Below are 7500 nucleotides of genomic sequence, written 5' to 3'. Positions count from 1 at the left end.
GCATAAAAAGGGGAAATCCACAGGTTAACAGCTAACAGCTAACACAATTCCATAATTTGGTTAGTAACAGTATTCACTTGTATGGTTAATAACTGTATGCTATCCTGTGGATTTCTAGCAATATTAACAAACAATTAATGAAAAATCTGAACTATTAATGGATAACAAATTGACTTAGCATTGCCTCAGGGGTCGCGACATATTCTGAAGTCCAAAAGGGGACCCTCGCTGAAGAAGTTTGGGATCCACTGGGCTATGGCATGCAAATCAATGTCTATAAGCATGCACAGATATGTATTAAAGACTGGGATCAGAGATATTGTCGCTCCTTAGATACAATCTCTGTTGGTATCCTGACTCTGATAAACAAAGTGTAATGTGCTGCTTAGACCTGCTTTAAATGGAGGCAGACAAGGCAATTGTGTAGTGTAGTGGCATGGTAAAAAAAATAATTCAAGTCTGTATTCATGTCTGTATTTTGTCTGGTGCCCCCAACTGCGTAGACCCACTGCTGATGGACACCTTTCAGCTTCCTATATGGGATTAATAAAGAGTCTGTACTATATTGCCGGCATACAGGCATATTCCCAGGCTGTCTGAAAGAAGCAGTTGTGAAACCCTTACTGAAAAAGAACAACCTGGATGCACTGGTACTAAACAACTATAGGCCCATATCCAATCTACCATTTATGGGTAAAATAATAGAGAAAATTGTTTTTAACCAATTAACTGCCTTTTTAATGTCTAATAGCTATTTTGATAAGTTTCAATCTGGTTTCCGTGCCTACCACAGCACTGAAACAGCTCTTATCAAAGTTATGAATGACATAAGATTGAATTCTGATGCTGGCAAATCATCCGTCTTGGTACTTCTTGATTTGAGTGCTGCTTTCGATACAGTTAATCATTCTATACTACTACATAGACTGGAACACTGGGTTGGTTTTACGGGCATAGTGATCGACTGGTTAAAATCGTACTTACAACAAAGAAGTTTTTTTGTCGCCATTGGAAGACATACTTCATCACCAATGTCTCTGGATTGTGGGGTCCCCCAGGGCTCCATTCTGGGACCACTACTGTTCAATCTGTATATGTTGCCACTGGGACACATTATCGAGAATAACTCCATAAATTACCATAGCTATGCGGATGATACCCAGCTCTACTTATCTATGTCCCCCAATGACTACACCCCCCTTGAATCACTCTATCATTGCATGGACCAAATTAACAAATGGATGTCTCACAATTTCCTCCAGCTGAACACAGAAAAAACTGAAGTAATTATATTTGGGAAAAGAGAGGAGAGACAAAAGATTGCTACTATCCTTGAAACGAAGGGACTGAAACCAAGGGAAACAGTTAAAAATCTTGGGGTCCTCATTGACAGTGACCTAAATTTCAACAGTCACATGAAAGCTATTACTAAGTCTGCATTCTATCACATAAAAAACGTCTCTAAATTTAGGGGCCTGATGTCTAAACATGATCTGGAGAAGCTAATACATGCCTTCATTTCTAGTAAAGTCGATTACTGTAACAGTCTGTTTACTGGCCTCCCAAATAAGACCATTAAACAGCTTCAACTGGTACAAAATGCAGCTGCAAGGGTTCTTACAAAGACAAGGAAGTTTGACCACATTACTCCAATTTTAAGATCGCTGCATTGGCTCCCAGTAAGCTACAGAATTGATTTTAAGGCAATGCTACTTGTATTTAAATCATTAAATGGAATGGGACCCACATATCTACTGGATATGTTTCAGCTGTATGCACCGGCCAGGTCACTAAGGTCAACGGAGAAGAATTTGCTGGTGATTCCAAAAGTCAAAACAAAATGTGGAGAGGCAGCCTTTAGCTTCTATGCTTCAAAGCTTTGGAACCAGCCTCCAGATGACGTAAAAAATGCACCCACTATTGATAGCTTTAAATCTAGACTCAAGACAAAGCTGTTCTCAGATGCTTTCTTAAATTATTGAATGAAAAGACGGTAAAATAAGAGAAGTAAATTAGTAAAATAAGAATTGTTTTTCAAGGTTTTATGTTTATTTATGTTTTATTTTATTATTATTTTTACCTTATGTTTTATCTTAATGTTTTAAATGTTTTTTTGACTCTAATTCATTTCCCTGTTTTCCTTTCATTTACATTTGTTAACTTTGTGAAGCACATTGAGTTGCACCTGTGTATGAAATGCGCTATATAAATAAACTTGCCTTGCCTTGCCTTGCCTTGCCTATATTCTTCTCTCCACCACATCCTGATGTCAGTCTTGGCTACTTTGGATGCAATCCTTTGGCAATGGCTTTAAAGCGTTCTGGGGTTGTTGCTTCAGTGCATGCCACAAGGGATATGCACGTGCCTCGAAAGGAAATGCTCCTCAACACACTAAGGTCACTTTAGAATGCCAAGTGATATAATGGTTGTGTAACAATACTTTGGCATTGCAAGATGCGACAGAATGAGATTGCAAGAAAACAGTGCTTTGTCATAAACGATTGTGTCCGTTCACCATTTTACTGGTCTGTCTGTCTGTCTGTCTGTCTCTATCTGCTTGCACGTCCACATGTCTGTCTGAATGTATTGGCTTGCCTGCCAGTCTGTCTCTCTCACTGGACTGCACACAGATACAGCCAGCTGGCGACTGCCGAGTTCCCCTCTAACCCTCTACTGTACCCTTGTGTCAATCCCACTCATAGGCATGCTCGTGTTTCACTGGAAGTCGACAACAACACAGACATACCAATCTGCTACACTCCAATGCAGTTGTCTTGAAATGTCAGAATGTCTAAACTACATTTTAAATGGCCTACCACAAGTAGATCCAGTAACACATCTTTCCTTAAAGGAGAATTCCAGCTAGTTTCAACATGCAGTTATATTGCTCAGTCACGCTATCCTTGACTTGACAGTATCAGACGATGTGACATTTGTTTTTGTTAAGCCCATTTATGAGCCATTCTGAGCCATTCTCTGTGTTTACATTATAAAAACACAAACCAAAACAAAATCAAAGAAATGTTTTCAGATAATATCATCGCAAATGTTTGTTATAAGGTGTCTGTCGATGTTGAATCGAATTTTTGAGATGGTACCGTAAGCAAACCAGGACCCCATTACGGTCAAGGTCAAGACCTCGTGAAGGGCTGAAAAAAAACAATACTAATTCACCAGGTACTGACAACATAAGGGTAGCGTAGAGAAATACAACTGCATGTTGAAATTGGCCTAAACCCTCCTTTTACTTCTCCGACGCCATTCTGAGGATATTCATTAGGTCCAGCACACTGGTGATAAAAAAAACGGTGGGAAATTACAGGAATTACAATGGGCAATGAAACTGGCTAATGAAAGTCATATCAACGCTACACGTATAAAAAACATATCTTTTCCAAACGACCCCGTAGTCTACGGAAGGCCTAATTCAATTTCTACATTTTATCTTCCAACGGCGGCACTGAAAACACACTGCTGATTGTGCTAGTGGGCACAGCCAGACAGCCAGCGCTGAGCCAGACAGCGTTGAGCCATGTGTTTCAGTGACTTTGATGAGATAAAGATGAAAGACAAGACGCTGAGTCATAATTATGGTCCACTAAATGAATAGGCCGAGCTGCCTTCCATTCCTTCCCCATCCTGACTCATCGTCTAACTCTGAGATATTCACTTTCTCACGACACTCTCTACTGTCTAGGGAATAAAGCAGTGTTACTCAGTGTAGGCCTTTGTCGGTGCTATTAAACTTGAGTACCAAGAGGGAAAATGTGAGTTTTTGGGAGCCATGTAAAATAAGCCAACAAACAGATAACAGATATGTTCAATTTTAAGTCAGTCACTGGGCCGCACACTTTCAACAGGCCACATCTGGCTTGTGGGCCGCTAGTGCTGAACAGGCCTTGCCTGATTTTCATCGACTTTAAGATCTCGTACCGAGATTCTGGTCTGACCAAGAAGATAATGAATAACGTTTTCAAACGCCATTAACCCACCTCTCTCGGTTTGCAACTGGTCGATGCCAGAAAGGGCTGCGCCTAAGTTTAAACCAAACTTTTCTTAGTCCCAATAGAACATCTCTGCTTAAACCACATCACTGCCTTGAACACGCCTCTACCCAGGACCGTTGGAGATGTTCAAAGTTGATTGGTTCCAGTTCCCCAGCCCAGCGGAGCTCAGAAAGTACCTGAGCGAGCTCTTCCTTAGCATTGTCACAGCGCCAAAGGTGTTCCATCATTAGGAGGGCGTAGCCTGGGTAGAACGGGCCTTCCCTGTGTGCATTGAAATGTGCAGTGATTATTTCAGGCAGCCACTGATGGACTAGTCATTTGTGGAGACATTCTTCAGCGGTGGATCTTCAATGAATGTGGGTTTGTCCTGTGGTCCTCAGTGGCGGCAATAGAGGGGAACCCTTGAAGAACAACCAACCACACCAAGAACAGCATCGTATTGCTTTACTGTTATATTCGATGAAAGGCTCAAACTAATGTTTCAAAATCTGTGGTTGGCCCTCTTTTTATGTTATGCTGCTTGGGATTGTGGTGTAACATGAGCACTATGGGCAATTTTCCATTATGAGGGGCAAAACCTTGATTTCCCGCCAGGGATCAATAAAGTTACTCTATTCTACTCTCTACTCTAAACAATTAACCTATTACCATGGCACTAAAGAACTGAGAAAAAATATATACAGTAACCTGACATGTGATGTAGGAAAAAGAGATACACTATACATTTGGAAAACTAATGTAGCCTACAGTAAATGCACTAACACTTCCCAAAATGCCAAAGACATACTGTATCATGTGAACTGAGTGGCATCAGCTAAATGTTCACCAGATTTTTTTCTTGGCGAAAGGGGCAAATCCCTCACAAGTTATCCATTGCACTGTTGTATGATATATATGCCTATAATTTCTTCACTATTAGATTGATTTTGAAATATTTCAACCGATCTTAAACTATTTAAATTTGATCCTGGCAGGCAGCTACACAGAAACATCATGAAACTTTGGAATTAATGGCATGTATAATATAATCTCATTATAGCAAGATTTGAAAGTGTCTGTGAACTCCATTGCAGGGCTGTTCCCTAAAGCCACCTTGCTCCAGATGAGTCTCCGAGGGCAGAAAAATTCAGCTGCCATCTCTACCCCCGAGTTATGATATATATGGCAGGTCTTGGGTTACACTTCCTCGCCCCATGGATCAATCCAGCCGACAGAAAACCATTTATCCCATCTCAGATTACATCTTCAACTGTCACGGGCGGAGAGCACTTTGTCCATCGGGAGGTGATTCTTTTCTCCGTCGCTCTCCAGGGCGCTGAAAATATCTCCATTCAAATCTCTCCAACCATCACTCTTGAAGACGGATCTCATCATTGCCTCTTTCCACGCTGAGGGAATATGCATTCGAGGGTTTTTTTGCGGTGAAATATTTATGATTCGGAGGATTTGTTGAGGAATATTCTCCGACCATAACTGATTGTGGTGGTTGCGGCCTTGTCAAGCCTGAGAGCTTGAATGGGAAAGACATGCGGGCAAATTGTAGATTCCTCCAGCTGAGCATCATTTGTCACGGTGGCGTTCTTGTCTAGGAAACACGGGCATCCATGACTGTCTTGAAAGCGCTTCGCCACCACCCCATCAACTTTCAAAGGACGAATACTTCTTGCTAATAGTTTTAGCACTTGACCATTACACGCTATTGATAACAGTCACAGCAAGAGAGGGGGGTATTCATCAAGCCCCCTACACTAATGAACACCATTACAGTCTTCCTAATTACAAGGGCTGCTTTATGAGTGATCTAGGTTCACGCTGCTTCCTTTTAATCACGCCAGAGGACTTGAGCAACATTAATTCCCATGCACAAGCCACATGGAATAAGCTGCCAGCTCACCCGGTTAATTAAGTAGACTGATCCTCAGCCAGCGTCAGAGTGCTCTCTTGCTGTGTTGTATGGAGGCATGTGCTCCACAGTCAGTGTCTGTGAATGTTTTCTTTCATCCAGGTTATCTTTATCAAAATGGATAAGCTGTTGGTAACTGGGCTTCTTTCTGTAGCTTGATGACCATGCTCAACCACTCTCAGGCCAGACCATGGGTGCCGGAAAGGGCGATGCAGTGGTGCGTTTGCATCCCCACGTTTGGGCTCCCTAAATGAGGCTTTCGTAACTTGTACTGCAGCAGACAAATGAGTGGAGAGCAGCAGCAGTAACATTTTAAGGAATAAAGAAACAAGGAAAAAAAGGCACCACCACTTTAAAACTCGTCCTGGTACTCTTGGTCACCCCTTGACATGTGACCCTAGTCATGCTGGTTCTTTTGGACAAACAGGTAGACTCTCCTACAAAGATGAATACCCTCTCAGTCCCACATCAGAACTAGATTTAAAGAGGTGTCTCGGTGGAGACAAAATGTCTTCAAGCTCCCAAAGCATAGTGACCTGTTGTGATGGTGTCACCATCAATACGGAAGGGTTGTGTCAATGAGCATTGCAGTGGTCAGAGCCCTAGTCTGGTTCCCTCAGAAAGCCTGTGTTCAAATTTCAATGGGGCAACTCTACTCCCAGTCGCCACACCTATTACTAAACCCCTTTGACCTCAGTGAATATTGGTTTTCGTGGTCATGGACAGAAAGGAAATGCTGTTCATTTATTGTTATCTGGCACCCTCTGTTGGTTGTCAATGGTGAGAATATACTCAGTTGATTCTACGGCCTGCAACCAAAAGGAACAGCACAGACCTGAATCAGCATTATGAGGCAACATGATCAGTTGTTGTGAAAGGCCATTTATTCAATTACTTCCTTTAAATTATTAAAATATATGAATGTAGATGATGAAACATTTTTTTCCAGTCATGGGTTAGAAATCTTGCGCAATTATATTTTAAGTGAAGAATTAGCTTTCCCCTTGCACTTTTCAATGAGGCAGTCTATATATTTATTCATCCTCTATAAAGGCAGAGTATGTATTTTAAAAGTTTATTCACAGAATCTGCCAATTCACAAATGCTCACATTTTCACGTAGGCCTACATAGGCCTATATAAATGAATCTTCTCCATGTCTGCCATTTTCAATTACCAGTCATGGACATCTTTGGCTGCAAAACGTACTGTTCTTTGATCAGACCATTACTCTATTTTACACTACATTACCGCTATTTTGTACAGGAAAAATTGCAATGCTGCGGAAAAAATTGCAGCTTCCTGAGAGCCTATACACTGACCAAAGTGTTCCCGCGCAGTTCGTCCCCCTTGAGGCCACGAACTCACCACAACACATCGGTTCGGCAATGGTAGGAACAGTTCGAGACCGCTGAGCTAAAAGGCCGGTTCGATAGCCCAATGCTACCGCACTGTATTGAGGCTTCGGGAGGGAGGTTAACTAAAGTTCCACGCCACACTCTGCTAGTTGGCCTCCATTACACCTGCAGTGTTTCAAAGGGACCTGTCCCAGGACTGTGGGAGCAAAGGCTCATTGGACCAGCCCAAGTCA

Source organism: Engraulis encrasicolus, chromosome 14 (genome assembly GCF_034702125.1).
Source record: "Engraulis encrasicolus isolate BLACKSEA-1 chromosome 14, IST_EnEncr_1.0, whole genome shotgun sequence".
Classification (NCBI taxonomy): Eukaryota; Metazoa; Chordata; class Actinopteri; order Clupeiformes; family Engraulidae; genus Engraulis; species Engraulis encrasicolus.
Note: the sequence above shows the minus strand (reverse complement) of the source record.